A 20,293-nucleotide genomic window follows, 5' to 3' on the forward strand; every position below is an offset into this window, starting at 1 on the left:
TCCCTCTGTGGACTGCAGGGTTTCGAACCGCCCGATTTTGGAAAATAAGCAATGAGCGTATCTGTGGTAGTAGTTATTGTAGCTGGAAAGTGCGGTTCAGTTGAGGGTTTGTCAGATGTCCAACGCTCTACCTGAGAATAAGCTAAGAAAGGGTGGGCATAATATAGAGGCCATCCACGTGGCTGCTACATCTGGGGAGCGGAGTCCCAGCTATGAATATGCTCCCCACAGACCCTACAACAATACAAACAAGGGTGCGAGAAAATAACCCAAGGATCCCAAGGCGGTGTTTTCATGTTGTAACGGCCACCAGAAGGGAACCCCTTTTTAATCCTTAGTCTCCATGCTCCGAGCTTTAATGTTTGACCCTAAAAACAATAAAAAAACAGTTTGGAGACAGCTTCTTCCTTTCAATAGACAATAAAGAAGAATAGTGCCAAGGCCCTATCTACTGTGGGCAGTATTAGTCACATTAGCCTCACAGCTTTTTCTATGGCGTATTGTATCTATCCGTGAAGATGAAATATGGATATGGCAACCCCAAATCTATCCATAGTATGGCCAATCCAATAGGTAGAAGTAAGTTTTAGGAAGATACTAGTGATGAGTGAGTACTACCATGCTCGGGTTCTCGGTACTAGTAATGAGCTGTCAGACGCGCAGACAGGCTCGACTTGTGTACCAAGTCGAATGTAAGTCAATAGGGGAAGTAAGCATTTTTCCAGAACATCTTCCATAAAAATGCTCAAGTTCCCCATTAACTTCCCATGTACATCTCACATTGAATTCCATTGTACTTGCTACACGAGTTGAGCCCATCTGAGCTTCCAACTGCTCGTTACGAATACCCGCTCATCATTAGTTACGAGTACAGAGTACCCGAGCATGGTAGTGCTCTCTCATCACTAGTTACGAGTACAGAACACCCGAGCATGGTAGTGCCCGCTCGTCATTAGTTACAAGTACAGATAGATATATGTGTATATATATATATACCAGAATGTGCCCAGAAGGGGGATATATGTACACCAGGAGGAGTCCAGGATGGGGACAGTAAACCAGGATGGGGACATATATACAAGGATAGGGGACAAAGATACAAGCATGGGATGAGAAAGCTGTGTGAAAGAGGCTCTTTCGCTCAGCAATGGGATAGGAAAAAGGAAAAAGGATTCAGCTTACGTTAATTGTGCCCCAGGACTTAAGATAGATGCTCGCAGTCCTCCAGACAGGCTAAACTGGTGCAAAGCTGAAAAGGATTTGAAGATAGACCCAGCACTAAAAATCCAAAAACTTAGAATTCAAAAAACTTTATTGGACATCTAAAATCTTGAATCTTCAAAGGGATGATTAAGGACTTGTTTTTATTTTAGTTCCGAAACATGTAAGGTGTTCTTATGCATGGTTTTCACCTTATGGATCCCTTTGAAGATTCAAGATTTTAGATGTCCAATAAAGTTTTTTGAATTCTAAGTTTTTGGATTTTTGGTGCTGGGACTATTTTCCTCAAATCCTTTTAATTTTTCGCTCAGCACCCAGCTTTTCCATGCACTGATATCAAGGGAAAGCTGGGTACGGAGGTAAAGATGTATAGCAAAGTATGGGAAAGCAGGGTGCTGAAGACAAGATGTATATCAGAACATAGAAAAGCTGGATGCCAATTGAAAGAGGGATTTTAGGGCACGGGAAAGCTAGGTGCTGAGGGAAAGAGCCGAATGTCAGCGTCATTATCCTGTACCCTGAGTGTTGTGTCATTACCCCGTATCCCAAGTGTCGGTGTACTGTGGGGGCCCAGGTCCAAATTTTGCATCGGGGCCCATCGAACGCTAGTTAAGCCACCAGAGGCGCTATATCCCCCCGTATATGTTCTTGTATTTCCTCACCAGCCACAAGCAGACAATATAATCCTCTGGAAATGTGTTCGGAGGCGAGAGCAGATATTGTGAATCAGAGCAGTCCGCAGAGACACTACCCTGCCGGAGAGTGGGGTAACATGGAGGGACCACCTGCCATGCACACTGACAACTTCAACACCAGCAGACAACATACAAAGGAGCTGCTAAGTGAGAGCAAAACAAATGAATAGAAACGGCCTAATTAGCTTTATTAATTAAACAGGCGGCAGTCTGCAGGGATTGTTAGTGCGGAGGCTGACAGACTGCTCGGTTCTGAATCTCCAGCTTTCATGTAGAGCGGGACTTTGTGCCATGTGAGTGATGAGATGGCCCCATGACAACCTACAAGTCATCGGGAAGCATGCTTAGCAATTAATTTCGCATTAAATGTGAGAAATGCTTCCCATTCATCGCTCTCCACAATGCCTCGCTCTTGGAGTAATGATCTCCATTAGGCGCAGGAGCTGATGTTTCTTTAGACGTGGAGTGGGTTAAACATTGCAATCATTAGCTTAATGTAGTTCACATTCGCCCCCTGACATGGCCGAGCTCAATGGCACATGAATGGATGCACGACATGGCGAGTACATAAAGGAACTAAGACAGATTAACGTTATTTGTATGTTGGTAAAAGTAGAAGAACAGGTTAAGGAGCGCACAGACGCCTTGGCTTGTTTTATGAGCGTGGCACTGCGCCCATTTTATACATGCATTATACAAACTGGTAACTGGCAGCGACAGATTAGTAAGAACATCAGTCTGATAGAAGAGCTGGAGGCAATCAGAATAAAGGTCAGGGCTGCACGGCGACTTGTGTCACGCGACATTGACATTCTGCTGTTGTATTGCAACATTGCATCTAACGATTCCCTATGGTGTTGCACTGCGGCCTGCAAACTACGACAAGTGCAACCTACGAACCACAATGACTGCGACCTATGACTGCAAACTGCAAATTGTAAATGTTTCCAGATGTATTGGATTCTCTGGCATAAGCTTTGAGGCATGACGAGTATGTACCGCCCCGAAGTTGGTCGGGTTGCTAGGATCCGGGCTCGTGGTGGCTCGAAGGGGCCCGGACCCTGCTCGGCGGACACTTGGATCCGTAAAAGGGGGTATTTACAGGGGATTAGTTTGTGACGCCAACTGTGGGTTGAGGTAAAGGGAGTACCGCCGCTGCTGTAAGGAGTACCGGGGCAGATGGAGTCAAGCAGCCTGGTGTTAGTCCCTCCACAGGTAGGGATGGCCCCGGGCTCGGGGGGGGAGGGAGGATGGTGTTGGAGGATGCTAGGGAGCGCAGGGTGCAGGGGGAGCGAGGTACTCGCTGTGGGTAGCCGTGGTGCAGGATGAGGATTAAAAAGTAAACACATACATGGCAGATAAACCAAGTTCTCTGTATGTCATCGTTGCTACAGGGAGCCCGTCCGGTTGTCCGCTCCCACCGGTATCACGTAATGGTCCGGAGCCTGCCTCTATACACAAATTTAGTTCTCTGTGTGGCCCCTCGGCTTTAAGCTGTTGGGGCCGTACTCACTATGTTTCAGTGTAGCTGTGCTCTCAATGGCTGGCACTTGGGATTTTAGTCGGTCGCATAAGCTGGAAAACCCTATCCCCCGCGTTGTGCTGATGCCTTTGATCTCTGAGCTTTTGGGGAAGTTCATAAAGAGACTATCCTCCACAGGTTAATTATCAAGGTGCCTGAATCTCTTCCCTGATCTAGGGTCCTGTACCCCGTCGTGCTTAGTATCGGTCAGTTTCTTTTGGGTTATCCGGTGCCGACTGTCCTCCTAGACTATGTCCGTCGCACTCTTTCCAATGTCACTGCCACCGGTCCCTGACTCCTCTGGTCCCAGACCACCGTCTGCGACCCAAACTAGGTCACCCCGGGAGCTACAACTCCCCAGCTCCTCACTCTCTGAGGGCTACTACTCCACTACTACTCGACTCAAAACTGACTCACTTCCCTCCCACCAGTCTGCTTGACCCCTAGGTGGGTGGCCCTCTTCCAGCTAGACCAACCAACGGCGCGTTCTCCTTACACCGCACTCACTCCTCCCGGAAGAAGCGGTGGTAACCGCGAAACGGCCGTCGGAGGTCCCCTCTGGTTTGGCCTGGCTCCCCTGCATCACCACTGTGTTTGGGTAAGCGCTCCGTCACCTTGCAGATATGAAACTTTTAACTTGCAAACTATAATCTGTAACATAGGTTATTTACTACCAACTTTAGTGATAGGGCTGTATGAATACCCTATATGTACTTGCCTAACCCAGTAGTCACATGAATAAACACAGGGGCTTCTGTGAAACTAGGCTTGATTTACAGGACCTATTATTCTTTTTTACTGGGGTCTATGGGATTTAGTATTTTACTGGTGGGAATTCCTCCAGCCTGGCTCCCCTACCCCACTATTATAATAGGCAAAAACTTCTACTTATACATTTTTGTAATATCTTCTTCAGACTACCTGTAAATTAGCGTGATTAAGCTCTAATACATCGATCCTACACAGAGTCCTTTCAGTGTGGTCTATGGGACCCAGGAATCCATTCCCTCAACCTTGCTTGAAAAATTTCCTTTGTCTCACCTGTTGTTATTTATTGATACTTCTAATAAATTTCTATTTTTCCACCAGTACTCCTAGTGCTTTTGTTTATTGATATGCTCCTGGAGTGTGCTGTCTCTGGGCTACACTGGAGGGTTAAAATTATACCCGGTCCAGTGTTACCCATATGAGACTCCAAGCTATGACCATGAGGCTCTTTGTTTGGCAACCCACTGGTGTGTCTGACAGGTCATGATGTGAGGTGTGGTTGTGATTTTTGGTGCTGATGGGAGTGATACCAGTGTTCAGGAACCGGAACCATGGGGGTAGGTCCTGCACGATAGAAAGAGAAGATGCAGTTCCCTGTGGCACCGTGATATAGTCAGGGGCGCCACAAGTACAACTACCACTTGCTTGTGACTTAAGGGGGCTTCCCATCTCTAAGATTCTATCCCAATATGTAGTAGGTGCAGTGGCGTAACTACCGCGGTCGCAGCGGTCGCGATCGCGACCGGGCCCGGGAGGTTAGGGGCCCGGCGGCCGCCAGGCAGATCAGCAGCCAGCTCCTGTCAGTGTGAGAGGAGCTGCGCTGATCTGTCACAGACCTCGCGGCCGCTATTTGACCCGCTGCCGCCGCCGACACCGGGCCCCCCTGCCTGATGTCAGCGGCGGCATCGGGGCCCCCTGCCTGGTGTCAGCGGCTGCAGCGTCTCCCCTGTCACCGCTGTGAGACTGTGACCGGGGTTATCTATGACGGCCGGTATGTCTCGCCCCGGTTGTGCTCACTCCATGATAATCCACTATAGGGTTAATGCTGTTTTCCCTACAGGCTGAAGGGAGGGATAAATAGATTCAGGAACAAGGGCAGGTGTGCCGGGTGTGAGAGGGTGATCACATCTCCCTGAGTTCTCTGCCGGAAAGGCACCTATGTACTATTGTGAACTTTTTTTTTCTTTGGAATAAACCGTGTGCTGTGACCCTTGGTGCCTGGATCCCGTGTCTTCTGCAGCGCAGCCGACGACGCTACCTCACATATGGTGGAGAATCGGCGGGCATGACAGCCGGTGAGGTGTAGCATCCATCCCTGGTGACCCAGCTGCGCATGTCCTGGATTCGAGCGGCTATACTACAGCCCAAACCCGGCAACGCCATGGAGGACATACTAAAGCATTTGGCTCAGGCTAATGCGCAGCAGCAACAGGCTAATGCACAGCAGCTACAAACCAATGCACACCTGCTCCAATCCTTGCAAATGCAGGAAAAAAAATTCCAAGAACAGATGGATCAGGCCAATGCACGTCAGCAGCAATCCTTGCAAGTGCACCAAGAACAGATGGAGCAGGCCAATGCACGTCAGCAGCAAGCCTTGCAATTGCAGGAAAAAAGGCACCAAGAACAGATGGTTCTCCTGGCCAAGTCGATCCGTGCCAGACCGGCAGCAACAACCCCGGGACCGGATGACGACAGCAGCGTCCGGAAAGCGGTGAGACAAGCGTTGCAAAAGATGACCCCGGGTGATGATGTGGAAGCGTTCCTGGCGGTGTTTGAGCGGGTGGCCGAGCGGGAAAAGCTGCCGACCCCGCAGTGGGCTGAGGTATTGTCGCCCTATCTGACGGGGGAACCCCAAAAAGCGTACCTGGACCTCTGTACCGAGGACGCCATTGACTATGTGACCCTGAAAGCCGAAATACTGGCTCGGTTGGGGGTGAATACCTATGTACGGGCTCAGCGGGTAAATCAGTGGTTCTTTGAGGAAGCCAAACCCGTACGCTCCCAGGCCTATGACTTGTTACATCTTGTAAAAAAGTGGTTGCAGCCTGACACTCTGAGCCCGGCGCAAATGGTGGAAAGAGTAGTAGTGGATCGTTTTGTGCGCACTTTACCCGTCACCATTCAACGGTGGGTCGGACAGGGTGACCCGAGTACCCTGGACCAATTAGTGTCCCTGGTAGAGCGGCATGTGGCTACGCAGGACTTGATACGGGACACTGAGACTTTGCGTACCGCCCGTCGGTCCGGCCCCTCCAAGCCTAGGGCCAAGGACCCACCGCTGACACCGGTGCGGGAGTCCGCTACCGTCCCGTCTGAAGCCGCACCCTCCGTCCCTGAGGTCCGGAAAACTATGTACCCTAAACGACAACTCGTCAAGGGGGTGTCCTTCCCTATTAGATGTTGGCGGTGCCAGCGGGTGGGACATATGGAAGCCCAGTGTCCACTCACCACGGAGCCCATGGATTGTGGGGTTACCCGGCGGGGTTCAATGTATGCTCAGGTGGTGTGTACCGCTGACCTGGTCTACCCAGAGACTGAGCCCCACTTGTGCCAAATTCAGGTGAATGGATGTCCGGTTACAGGCTTGTTGGATTCCGGAAGCTTAGTGACCCTTGTGCGATCAACCCTAAGGGCTAAAGTAAAGGCCACAGGACGTACCGTGGGGGTGGTTTGCATACATGGGGACCGCCGAGACTATCCCACGGGGATAGTCACCATCACAGCACCTTGCGGTCAGGTGCAACATGAGGTGGGACTTATTAATACTCTTCCCTATGATGTGATCCTAGGAAGGGATCTGCCCTATTTTTGGACTTTATGGAAGGGACCTCCTAAGTCCCCTCAGATATTGGTCAGTCCGGGACCTGAGCCCTACAATCCTGAATCCGGGACGCCTGCCGTAGGGGTCCCCATGATAGGGACAGGATGTGAACCTGATAGGTCGCCCCTAGAGGTATTGGCAGGAGAGGCTGAGACGGTCGAGCCCATCCCGGAGTTGGAGGCGTCCCCGGATACGTTTGGGACAGCCCAACTCCAGGACCCTACATTAATACATGCCCGGAGTCGGGTGACAGTAGTTGACGGGGTGGCACAGCTGCCTGGTGCCCAGGTAAGATACCCCCATTTCGCGCTTAAGCAGGATTTACTCTACCGGGTAGATGAAATACGGGGCGTAGGGGTAGAGCAGTTGGTGGTGCCCCAGCCGTATCGCCGGCGGGTCCTCGACTTGGCTCATAAACACCTGATGAGTGGTCACCTAGGGGTCAAGAAAACGCAGGAGCGAATATTGCAAAGGTTCTATTGGCCCGGGGTCTTTGGGGAGGTAAAACGGTTCTGCGAAACCTGCCCGGAGTGTCAGCTTACCGCACCCCTGACACACTTTCGCAGTCCGTTGGTACCGTTACCCATTATAGAAGTCCCTTTTGAACGGATAGGGATGGATCTGGTGGGGCCCCTCGTAAAGTCTGCTCGAGGGCACCAGCATATCCTAGTGATCGTTGACTATGCCACCCGGTATCCAGAGGCGATACCTCTCAGACATACTGCAGCCAAGCTTATAGCTCGGGAGTTGTTTGCTGTGTTCTGCCGGGTGGGGTTGCCCAAGGAGATCCTTACGGATCAGGGGACCCCATTCATGTCTAAAGTGACCAAAGAGCTATGCCGGCTACTCCAGATCAAGCAGTTGCGTACGTCTGTGTATCATCCTCAGACGGATGGTTTAGTGGAACGATTCAATAAAACCCTGAAAACCATGCTCAAAAGGGTGATTTCCAAAGACGGGAAAGACTGGGATATGATGCTTCCCTATTTGATGTTTGCCATACGAGAGGTGCCACAGGCATCCACGGGGTTCTCGCCTTTTGAATTGTTATACGGGCGACATCCCCGGGGATTGTTGGACCTGGCAAAAGAAACCTGGGAGCAGGAGCCCACCCCCCATAAAAGTGTGATTGAACATATTTTGGGTATGCAGAACCGCATAAGCGCGGTCATGCCGATTGTGAAGGAGCATTTACAGGAGGCTCAGGCCGCGCAAAGCGGCCGCTACAATAGACAAGCCACCATGCGGACCTTTAAACCCGGGGATCGGGTGTTGGTATTAATCCCCACGGCGGAGAGTAAATTCCTGGCTCAGTGGCAAGGCCCCTACGAGATAAAGGAAAGAGTCGGGGTGGTTAACTATAAAGTATTGCAGCCCGGTAGGCGGAAACCTGAACAAATATACCATGTCAACCTATTAAAACCTTGGCAGGAACGGGAAAGCCTGATGGCTGTTTTTTCCCCACCTCCCTCCTCTTCGGGTCGTTCACATCCGGCTCCAGCGACCTCCGGAGAGGACGAACCGGAAGTAAGGATTGGAGAAGCCCTCACCAAGCAACAGAGGCGAGAGGCCAGACGGTTGGTTCAGCAGAACCCCGATGTCTTCTCCGAGCTGCCCGGTAGGACCAGTCTGATACGACACGATATTGTCACCGAGCCCCACCTGAAGGTACGCCTGAAGTCATACCGGGTACCGGAGGCTCGACGACAAGCCATATCGGAGGAAGTAAAGACAATGTTACGCCTGGGGGTCATCGAAAAATCCCGGAGTGAATGGGCTAGTCCGATTGTCCTAATACCAAAACCCGATGGCTCCTTAAGGTTCTGCAATGACTTTAGGAGATTGAACGAAATATCCAAGTTCGATCTCTACCCCATGCCCCGGGTGGATGAGCTGATTGATAGGCTGGGACAGGCGCGATATTTTACCACGCTCGACCTGACCAAGGGGTACTGGCAGGTGCCACTAACGGAGTCCGCCAAGGAGAAAACCGCTTTTGTTACGCCGGAGGGTCTCTTCCACTATGTTGTCTTGCCTTTTGGGTTACATGGCGCTCCGGCCACGTTCCAGAGGTTGATGGACTTAGTGCTGGAACCCCACCAGGCGTATGCATCAGCGTACCTTGATGACATCATTATTTACAGCTCCGATTGGCAGACCCACTTGGAACAGGTACAAGCGGTGGTGGACGCGCTTCGAACAGCCGGATTGACAGCCAATCCCAAGAAATGTGCGTTGGGACTCACGGAAGCCCGCTACTTGGGCTACGTGATAGGCCAAGGAGTGATTAAGCCCCAAATTAACAAGGTTGAGGCGATCCAGAAGTGGCCTAGACCCCTGACCACGAAGCAGGTTAGGGCCTTCCTGGGTATCGTGGGGTACTACAGGAGGTTTGTAAAGGATTTTGCGGGACTATCAGCCCCCTTGACGGACCTTCTCAAAGGCAAGAAGTCCGTCATGGTGCGCTGGACTCCGCAGGCCGAGGACTCCTTCCGGGCCCTGAAGGGGGTCCTGTGCGGACAGCCCGTTCTGGTCAACCCTGATTTCCGGAAGGAGTTCATTGTACAGACTGACGCCTCGGAGGTCGGCCTAGGGGCAGTGCTGTCTCAGGTGGTTCAGGGGGAGGAACACCCCGTCACCTTCTTGAGTAGGAAGCTCACCCCTCCCGAGCGGAATTATAGCGTAGTGGAGAAGGAGTGCCTGGCGATCAAGTGGGCCTTGGAGTCCCTACGCTATTATCTGCTGGGACGGCAGTTTCGCTTGGTGACGGATCACTCTCCACTGGTCTGGATGAGGTCCGCCAAGGAACGGAATGCCCGGGTTACCCGGTGGTTCCTTTCTCTGCAGAACTTCCGGTTTACGGTTGAACACCGGGCCGGTAGGTTGCAGGGCAACGCCGATGCCTTGTCCCGCGGCCCGTGTTTGATGGCTGGAGTTCAACCCCGCACGCTTGAACTGAGGGGGGGGGTATGTGAGACTGTGACCGGGGTTATCTATGACGGCCGGTATGTCTCGCCCCGGTTGTGCTCACTCCATGATAATCCACTATAGGGTTAATGCTGTTTTCCCTACAGGCTGAAGGGAGGGATAAATAGATTCAGGAACAAGGGCAGGTGTGCCGGGTGTGAGAGGGTGATCACATCTCCCTGAGTTCTCTGCCGGAAAGGCACCTATGTACTATTGTGAACTTTTTTTTCTTTGGAATAAACCGTGTGCTGTGACCCTTGGTGCCTGGATCCCGTGTCTTCTGCAGCGCAGCCGACGACGCTACCTCACACCGCGCACAGTAATGATGAAGCATAGCGCGGCCGGTGCCGCGCTATGCATCACCATTCTCCCCCTGTGCGATGACGTCACTCCCGAGCGACTGCTGTGCTGAGTGTACAGAGTGCAGGATGGGAGGACGCCGACCGCAGCACCGGGAGAACGAGCAGCGGGGAAGACAGCAGCGGTGGAAGGAAGAGAGAAGGTGAGTACTTGTTTTTTTTTAATATAAGTGAGTAAACGGTGGCCAGAGGCTTGGGAAGGCAGTTCTGGGGAAGCTGCATTATTGTATATGGAAGCCTGGAGAGGCTGCTTTATACATGGAGGTCTAAGGAGGCTGCATTATATGAGGAGGTCTGGGGTAGCTGCATTATTATACATGGAGGCCTGGAGAGGCTGCTTTATACATGGAGGTCTGAGGAGGCTGCATTATATATGGAGGCCTGGAGAGGCTGCTTTATACATGGAGGTCTGAGGAGGCTGCATTATATATGGAGGCCTGGAGAGGCTGCTTTATACATGGAGGCCTGTAGAGGCTGCTTTATACATGGAGGTCTGGGGTGGCTGCATTATTATACATGGAGGCCTGGAGAGGCTGCTTTATACATGGAGGTCTGGGGAAGTTGCATTATTATACATGGAGGCCTGGAGATACTGCATTATACATGGAGGCCTAGAGATACTGCATTATACATGGAGGCCTGAGGAGGCTGGGTGCATTGTTATACATGGAGGCCTGGAGAGGCTGGCTGCTATATTATACATGGAGGCCTGAGGAGGCTGGGTGCATTGTTATACATGGAGGTGGTCTGGAGAGACTGGGTGCTATATTATACATGGAGGCCTGAGGAGGCTGGGTGCATTGTTATACATGGAGGCCTGGAGAAGCTGGCTGCTACATTATGCATGGAGGCCTGAGGAGGCTGGCTGCGTTATTATACATGGAGGCCTGGAGAGGCTGGCTGCATTATTATATATGGAGGTCTGGGGGGGGGCTGCATAATACAAAATGAAGGACACCTTATACATGGAATATAGGGGTGCCTTATGCATGGAGGAGTAAGGGGCTGCATAATGCAATAGGAAGTTTTATGGGGTTGCGTTATAATACATATAGGACTATGGGGGCTACATTATAATATATGGAGGACTATGGAGGCTACCTTATACATGGACTATGGGGGTGCATTATAAAACATTGGGGACTATGTGGTGCAGTATAATATATGGAGAACTATGAGAAATTCATTATAATAATTGGAGGGCTACTTTATACAAGGAGGACTATAGGGCTGCATTATAATATATGGAGGCCTATGTGGTGCAGTATAATACATGGAGAACTATGGGGTGAAATATAATACATAGAGAACTATGAGAAATTCAAGATAATAATTGAAGGGCTACTTTATACATGGAGGATTATGGGGGTGCATTATACTATATGGAGGACTGTGGTGCAGTATAATATATGGATAAATATGGGGTGAATTATAATGCATGGAGAACTATGGGAAATGCATTATAATACATGGAGGACTATGGAAGTGTATTCTAATATATGAAGGGTTATGTGGGACCCTTTATACTATTTGGAAGGCTATGTGGGTGCCATTATTGTATTTTGAGAACTATATACAAGGGGGGACAAAGATACAAGCAGGGGATGGGAACATTTTGTGCTCAGGGAAAAAGGCTCTTTTCCCTCAGCACCCAGCTTTCCCATGCTCTGCTATACATCTTCTCTCAGCATCCAGCTTTCCCATGCTCTGCTATACATCATGTCTCAGCACCCAGCTTTCCCATGCTCTGATATGGGAAAGCTGGGTGCTGAGGGAAAGATGTATAGCAGAGCATGGGGAAGCAGTGTGCCGAGGACAAGATGGATATCAGAAAATAGGAAAGCTGGGTGCTGATAGAGGGATTTCAGATCATGGGAAATCTGGGTGTTGTGGGTAAGAGCCAAGTGTCAGCATCATTATCCTGTACCCCAAGTGTCAGTGTCATTATCCTGTACCCTAAATGTCGATGTACGTGGAGGGGGGCCCAGGTCTGAACTTTGCACCGGTGCCCATCAAACTCTAGTTACGCCCCTGAGTAGGTGTAATAATAATAATAGTAATAATAATAAATAATAATAATATTAACAAATACCCCCAATTAGAAATGTAGTATAATTCTCCTGTTTAGCTATGTCACTTATCTCATGTGCAGGGCATTGCAGTAGCTTACAGATTAATAGTTATGACCACTAGCAACTAACTGTCAATATATGCATGGTCGAAGGCCTAAAAAAAAAATTACCAAACAAAATACAGCTGCACTGTGAATTACTATAATATCTAAACATTGAATATATGAAATTGGAATTGCATTATTGCTATGTGAAAAAAATTGGTTACTTAGAGCACAAATTGGCCAATTCATGAGAGCCCAACAGCCAACGACAAGGCGTACACTTTTGTTAGGACCCTAACCTTATATTTTTCTACCCGGGCTGAAAGTCTGCAATTTTAAGAGAGGGAAAATCCAGCTCTATTCAAAAATGCAATAGGCTGATGGTAGGAGGGCTCAGTCAGAAAGGAGTATATTACAGACATGAAATAACTGACCAGCGACAGGACAGGAGAAAATTGTTGGCACCTATCCAAAATTGTGGGTAACCAACTTTGTTTCAAGCATGTGATGCACGTTCAAACTCACCTGTGGCAAGTAACAGGCAATATAAAAATCACACCTGAAACGAGATAAAAAGGGGAGAATTTGACTCAATCTTTTGCATTGTGTGTCTGTGTGTGCCACACTGAACATGAAGAAAAGAAAGGAACTGTCTGAAGACTTGAGAACTAAAATGATTGAAAAATATCAACAATCACAAGCTTACAAGTCCATCTCCAGAGATCTTGATGTTCCTTTGTCCATGGTGCACAACATAATGAAGAAGTTTACAACCCATGGCACTGTAACTAATCTCCCTGAATGTGGATTTTAGAGAAAAAATGATGAAAGGTTGCAACACAGGATAGTCTAGATAATGGATAAGCAGCCCCAATCAAGTTCCAAAGAAATTCAAGTTGTCAGGCAGGCTCAGGGGGCATCAGTCTCAACGTGAACTATCCGCCATAATTTGAATGAAACTAAACATTACGGCAGAAAACCCAGGAGGACCCAACTGTTGGACACACAAACATAAAAAAGCTAACCTGCAGTTTGCCAAAATGTACGTGAGTAACCAAAATCTTTCTGGGAAAGTGAGGCCAAGATAGAGCTTTTGGTAAAGCACATCATTTTACTCTTTACCAAAAAGGATGCTTACAAAGAAAAGAACACAGTACCTGCAATCAAATAGGGTGGAGGTTCAAAGATGTTTTGGGGTTGTTTTGCTGCCTCTGGCACTGGGTGCCTTGACTATGTGCATGACATCATGAAATCTGAAGATTGCCAAAGGATTTTGGGTCACAATGTAGTGCCCAGTATCAGAAGCTGGATTTTCATCCTAGGTCATGGGTTTTGCAGCAGGACAATGACCTCAAACATACTTCAAGAAGCCCCTAGAAATGGATGGAAACAAAGGGTTGTAGAGTTCTGAAGTGGAAGCAATGAGTTCGGATCTAAATCCCATTGAAAATCTGTGGAAAGATCTTAAAATTGCTGTTGGGAAAAGAGAAGACGCCTTCAAATAAGAGAGACCTGGAGCAGTTTACAAAAGAAGAGTCCAAAATTCCAACTGAGAGGTGTAAGAAGCTTGTGGACGGTTATAGGAACCAATTGTTTGCAGTTATTTATTCCAAAGGGTGTGCAACCAAATATTCGGTTGAGGGTGCCAATAATTTTGTCCGGCCCATTTTTGGAGTTTTGTGTGAAATTAAGTCCAATTTGCTTCTTTTCCTCTGTTTTTTTTTTAGGTTGCTCCAATTCAGACAAAGGAAATAAAGTGAATCTGTCAGGTCCTGTATGCACCCAGGACCACGAGCAGTTCTGGATGCATATTTCTAATCCATACCTAACCGTCCCTGTATACACTAGCGTAGATAAATGAATCTTTAGAAAAAGTATTTCTAAAAGATCTTTTATCATATGATAATGAGCGCAGGGACTAATCGCAAGAGTGTTAAGCGGGCTTCACACGCTACGATTTTGCTACAGCGATCTCGTTGGGGTCACGGAATTTGTGACGCACATCCGGCCGCTGTAGCGATCTCGTAGTGTGTGACTCTAAGGAGCGATTTTGGATCGCAGCAAAAACGTCCAAAATCGATCCTTGTTGACATGGGGCTCCCCTCCCAATTATCGATACTATCGCTTTGCCGTTGTTGTTCCTCGTTCCTGCGGCAGTGCACATCGCTGTGTGTGACCCCCGTAGGAACGAGGAACCTCTCCTTACCTGCCGCCGGCCACAATGCGGAAGGAAGGAGATGGGCGGGATGTTCGTCCCGCTCATCTCCGCCCCTCCGCTTTCATTGGGCGGCCGCTTAGTGACGTCGCTGTGACGCCGCACGGACCGCCCCTTTAGAAAGGAGGCAGTACGCCGGTCACAGCGACGTCGCTATGCAGGTAAGTATGTGTGACGCGGGTGCGCGATTTTGTGCGCGACGGGCAGCGATATGCCCGTTTCGCACAAAAGATGGGGGCGGGTCGCATGCTAGCGATATTGGTACTGATATCGTAGCATGTAAAGCCACCCTTAGAGACCCTGCACTCATCCTGCACACTTAGCATGGTAGCACGCCCACACGTGTTAGTGTACCGCCCCGGGGCTCGGCCGAGCCGATGGATCCGTGCTCGTCGGTGGGTGGCTCGAACTCTCCACGGACCCGGGGGTCACGTCGCTCTGAAAGGGGGTTGGCGCTACACGTAGGGACTTCGGTGGGGAGATCCACGGCCGGAGCCGCGGTGGTTTGTAGGGAATTTAAGTTCGTGACACCACCCACGGGTTGTGGTGAATGGATGGCTGCCGTTGACTAGGCTCCCGGGGACGGTGTTGCACTGCTTGGTGTTGACCCCTCCCTGGGTAGGGGGATGATGGTCCCGGGGGCCCGAGGGAGGTGCTGAGGCGGGGGGATGGATGCGTGCTGGGGTGTCTGTGCGGTGTGGCGCGGTGCGCGGCCCGAAGGCACTGGTGTACTCACTATGATGAAACACGCTGGAGTCTCTGGTAAACCAAACAAGATGGTGAACAGTGCCCGCAGCCAGCTGCAGCTTCCCCTTAACAGGTTGGTGGTTTCCACCTTTCTTCTGCACCTCTCTATGTAGAAATCACGACTCCTAAGCCTGAGCAACGGTAGTCCGCTCCCCGGCTTGCTATGTGTCGGTAGAGCCCTGTTTGCCCGCAGACGCTGGCCCCTTGGGTCTCTATGCCTGGGCGGTGGCTTTACCCCATGGGTGGGCTGTTGTCTTCAGTCGGGTCTTATGTGGGAAAGGTCCTAAAGTCCAGTCCTCAATCAGTTGATTTGACTCAGCCCGGTTGTTTCTGGGCCTCGTACTGGGTCTGAGTACCCCTCCTGGTGCTCCGGTTTCCAATCGGTTCCCCGGTTCGGTACCAGCGGGCCACCGCCCGTCCTCGGTCCCTACGGTTCCACCGGCTGTAATCCCAGCTCCTGCAGACGGCCACCACCGTCTGCCTCCTTGACAGAGGTGACAGGTCTCCAACCCAGACACCTGGTGTAGACTTTTGGCAGGCCTGAGCACAGGTCTGCCCTTGAACTTGACTCCCTCACTCCTCTGTCCAAGCTCAACTCTAACTAGACTAACTGTTTTCCCGCCTCCGGGCCCGTGAACTCCTCGGTGGTTTCCCACCTGGCTCCGCCCCTCTGGTGGGAACATCAAACCTGGAGGGTGGTGACAAGGGTTTTGTAGTTTGGCTGCTGTCACCTTTCTAAGGGGACGACCTGGCTAGTCCAGGGCGTCACATTAGCACGTATTTTATCCTTGGGATTTATAAGTGTGTTTTCAGCATTTTAAGGATAAATAAAAGTTAATTTTTATTACTTACAATTTATTTGCTTTTATATACACAGATTTATTTCTCCTTTGCCTGTCTCTGCTTATATCGGACTGTACTTGGATGTCATTTGAGTGCAGTCCCATGTTTTACACGTAGTTATAGACCTGTATGGGTGCGCGTTATCCAAGATACGCTGCCAATCGCCGCCGAATCAGCATGAAAAACAAAACGCAGATCGGCCGTGCTCCATAGTTTAATACTGGACCAGATAGCACTCGTTCGATTTAAATAAAAATGTGAGCATACCCTTATACTGTAACACCAATTCTACGTAATGGCACAAATCTAATCTCTGACGTATTTTTCCGTAAACCATCAGAAACTCCGTATAACAAGTCCTGCTGCTCCCAGAAGTCCGCGCTGTATAATGTATGATGACGGATGTAATGGTGGATGTGGCTTAATCTAATGAGAATGTTTCCTAAACATCAGCTGTAAATAAATCACATTTCTCATTTTCTGTATTTTACCGTGCAGATGACTGCGGCACTTGAGAGCTGGCGTCACAGGGTCAAATGTCACAGTGTTAACAACACACTGGCCTTACGGGTTCATGTGAAAGTACAGCACGCATGCGGCGGCATGTTCTGCACATTGTGACTCGGCTTGGAAGAGAGTGAGAACCTCTCTAGAATGAGACTTTTCCCAGAAGTTTGCAGATAACTTTCCACAGGAAGCACGAAACATGTCAGGAGGTTGACGAAGAACAGTGCTATAAGCAGTATATATTATATATGAAAACTGGGATATGGACAGATATTGTGACAGTACAAGAGGGGAGCAGGAAGGGGGTGTCTGGTTTGGAAAAACCAAGGTCAGATACCCTAATAGGGAATTATTGCTAATGGTGTGTTCTCTCTTTCTGCACCGCCATCTATTAGAAAGAGTGGAAAGTGACTACAGAGAGGGCACAGCGCTGCACCGACAGAGAGGGCCCGGCGCTGCACAGACAGAGAGGGCCCGGCGCTGCACAGATAGGGCACGGCGCCACACAGACAGAGAGGGCCCGGCGCTGCACAGACAGAGAGGGCCTGGCGCTGCACAGATAGGGCACGGCGCCACACAGACAGAGAGGGCCCGGCGTTGCACAGACAGAGAGGGCCCGGCGCTGCACAGACAGGGAGGGCCCGGCACTGCACAGATGGGACCTGGCACTGCACAGACAGAGAGAGCCCGGCGCCGCACAGACAGAGAGGACCCGGCGCTGCACAGACAGGGAGGGCCCGGCGCTGCACAGATGGGACCTGGCGCCGCACAGACAGAGAGGGCCCAGCGCCGCACAGACAGAGAGGGCCTGGCGCTGCACAGACAGAGAGGGCCCGGCGCTGCACAGATAGGGCACGGCGCCACACAGACAGAGAGGGCCCGGCGCTGCACAGATAGGGCACGGCGCCACACAGACAGAGAGGGCCCGGAGTTGCACAGACAGAGAGGGCCCGGCGCCGCACAGACAGGGAGGGCCCGGCGCCGCACAGACACAGAGATCCCGGTGCCACACAGACAGAGAGGGCCCGGCGCTGCACAGATGGACCTGGCGCCGCACAGACAGAGAGGGCCCAGCGCTGCACAGATGGGACCTGGCGCCGCACAGACACAGAGATCCCGGTGCAACACAGACAGAGAGGGCCCGGCGCTGCACAGATGGGACCTAGCGCCGCACAGACAGAGAGGGCCCGGCGCTGCACAGATAGGGCACGGCGCCGCACAGACAGAGAGGGCCCGGCGTTGCACAGACAGAGAGGGCCTGGCGCCGCACAGACAGAGAGGGCCCGGCGCCGCACAGACAGAGAGGGCCCGGCGCCGCACAGACAGAGAGGGCCCGGCGCTGCACAGATGGGACCTGGCACTGCACAGACAGAGAGAGCCCGGCGCCGCACAGACAGAGAGGACCCGGCGCTGCACAGACAGAGAGGACCCGGCGCTGCACAGATGGGACCTGGCGCTGCACAGACAGAGAGGGCCCAGCGCCGCACAGACAGAGAGGGCCTGGCGCTGCACAGACAGGGAGGGCCCGGCGCTGCACAGATAGGGCACGGCGCCACACAGACAGAGAGGGCCCGATGCCGCACAAAGAGCCTTTTGAATTCATTGTCTGATGTGTAATGATTAAGGGGTTGTGCACCATTTTTTCATACATTAAAATAGGCCCCATACTGTTCTAAAGATGAAAAAAAACCATATACTCACCTATCAGACTACCGCTGTGTACCCTCTTTTTCTTCATGTGCAAGATGTCATCTGACTACTGTAGACAGTCAGTGCTGATAAGCCAGTTGAGACAGCCAACTTGCCTCCTCTTTTGGATTTTCGACAGCACATTACTGCAGAGGTAACCACTGTGACCGCTCTGATTGGCTGTAGCGGTCATGTGATGTCCCCTGCACAAAAAGGAAGTGAACAGACCTCAGGGGGAAACGAGCAGCAGTACCGAGGTATGTGGCGCCCTGGACAAGCCAGGACGTCACAGGTACTACAGCAACACACCCCACACCCCGGTCAGGCACACCTAAGTCAAACAAAATCCTTGTTGCCTCCCTCCAGGGGCTGATGCTCACACCAGGGGGTGGGCCAGGCGGTTGGTCCCGCCCACCGAGGAGTGCACACAGTCCTGGAGGCGGGAAAAGGAAGGAGTTGAGTTTTAGAGTTTGAAGTGGAAGGAGTGAAGTGGTAGAGGAGCAGACAGAAAGTGGTCCGGGTGTGTGGCCCGGACGGAACAGCAAGGTTGGCAGACGGTGGTGACCGTCTGCAGGAGAGGCCTATTGGAGCTAGCCGTAAGGACCGTGGACGGGCGGTGGCCCGGCGGTACCGGACCGGTACGCAAAGAGAAGCCAGCACCATCCGGCAGGGGCTTACGGACACCGACAAGGCTAGGAGTCGCCGTGCAATTTGTCAAATCCGTTAGCGAAGGGAACCTCCTGGGTCTCCCAGCATCCAAGTCCCGATAGAAGGCAACAGTCCAACCATTAGAGGGAAACACAGTCACCACCAAGGCTAAAGTTCCCAGGGCCAGAGCCTGCGGGAAAAGGGGCTCCTTCAGCACAAACGGCCTCCACATGCCTGAATTGGCCGGAGGGAGGATTACATTGGTCACCACGAGGCGTGTGAGTAACGCATTTGTGGCACCAAATGCTGATAAACATGCTGATGGATGAATCATGGACATTTGGGTATATTATCTATATCTATGGGGGGTGATTGGATGGGGGGGTGGGGCTGGGAGGGGGTGGGCCCAGAGGTACCTGGTTCAGTTTAAAAGGGAGCTGCTGGCATCAGGCCCCTTTTCTCATCTGCTCATCTTTACATCTGTCTGTCACGTTGAATATCAGGCCTCCTGATGACCCTGGAGGGAGAAACGCGTTGAGGCAACCAAAGGCGACAATTGGATCATGTATCAGTGATGAGTACACCCCTTTCTTAGTCCCCTGCATCTTTGAATAACCACTTTATGGTTTAAAATGCTGCTGTAAAATTATTATTGCATCCTAGTATAAGTGCCTCCTTATCGTTATTTATCACTATGCACTTTAGGCCCACAGCACAGGCACTTTATATTTGTATGCATATTGTCTGATAGGATGCAATAAGGGACTGTTTAGGGGCAGCCTTCGTGGTGTGGGGGCGCCATATGTTATCGTGTATTCAGGGTGCCGACCCCCGCTTGAGGTAGGGAGTGGTTAGGAGACAGCTATTAAGGTCCCCTCCACGTTTTCTGGCGCATCCTCGCCTAACCTCTAAGGCCAATTGATTTACATGATCCTCTTTATATACCTCATTAGCTATCCGCACTTATGCACTTTATGAGTTTTTGAGCACCTTTCATACCTGCCGCTAGGGATAACTAGGGCAGGCTAAGGAGAGCCGGCGGTGAGTGGGGGCGCCATATCGTGCTTTTAGGGTGCCAACCCCCGCGTGAGGTAGTGGACAGGAGGGAGGTTTATATTTAGGGGTTACTTTATCCTTTACCCTCCTCCCTTCTCCACCTGTGCACTTTAGGT

Source organism: Anomaloglossus baeobatrachus, chromosome 4 (assembly GCF_048569485.1).
Source record: "Anomaloglossus baeobatrachus isolate aAnoBae1 chromosome 4, aAnoBae1.hap1, whole genome shotgun sequence".
Taxonomy (NCBI): domain Eukaryota; kingdom Metazoa; phylum Chordata; class Amphibia; order Anura; family Aromobatidae; genus Anomaloglossus; species Anomaloglossus baeobatrachus.